Below are 721 nucleotides of genomic sequence, written 5' to 3' on the forward strand. Positions count from 1 at the left end.
GCAAGATTGCGATAAGAACACAGTAAAGTGAGTAGATGAGTTCACCTATTCAACGTGATGACGTTTAATGTCACTGACAACATCTGTAGTCCCATTTAGCCACTTGTTCGCAACCAACAAGTAAAAGCTTAAAAGAAGCGGGTATTACTGATGTATTTTGTGTCATAGAATAAAACAAGTTTGTGTTAACCACAGACCTTATTTCTGGCGTTTAACATACACACACACACACACACACACACACACACACAACATTGACTTCAGCACAAGTGCTAAAATGTGATCTTGTTTCCATCCTACCAAAAAAAATGTCATCCCTGCAGCAGTCTGTCTCACAGTAGCTCTGGTAACATTATCACACTGGCTTTCTCTGGTTCTAAACACAGCAACAGAGCAGTAAACCTACGCTTTCTTCAGAATGCATGTAATGCACATGTAAACAAACATGAATCGGATCGCAATGTTTAGGGGTTCATATAAATAGAATGTGAAATCAGATCAGATTCGTGAAAATGAGTACATGCAGACGTACCTATAGAGACTTGGAGGTGGGCTCTGTTGACATGGGCCAATATGAAAGCACCTAGCAACTACCCAGAATAGCCTAGAGAACCCTAGATACTACCCAGAAGACTATAGCAACCCATTAAAACCCACTCCAAATACATAGCCACCACATACCCTGTTGAAAAAACCAGCATATGCTGGTTAGGTATGTTTT

Source organism: Sinocyclocheilus anshuiensis, unplaced genomic scaffold, assembly GCF_001515605.1.
Source record: "Sinocyclocheilus anshuiensis isolate Anshui unplaced genomic scaffold, SAMN03320099.WGS_v1.1 scaffold207, whole genome shotgun sequence".
NCBI classification, from domain to species: Eukaryota; Metazoa; Chordata; class Actinopteri; order Cypriniformes; family Cyprinidae; genus Sinocyclocheilus; species Sinocyclocheilus anshuiensis.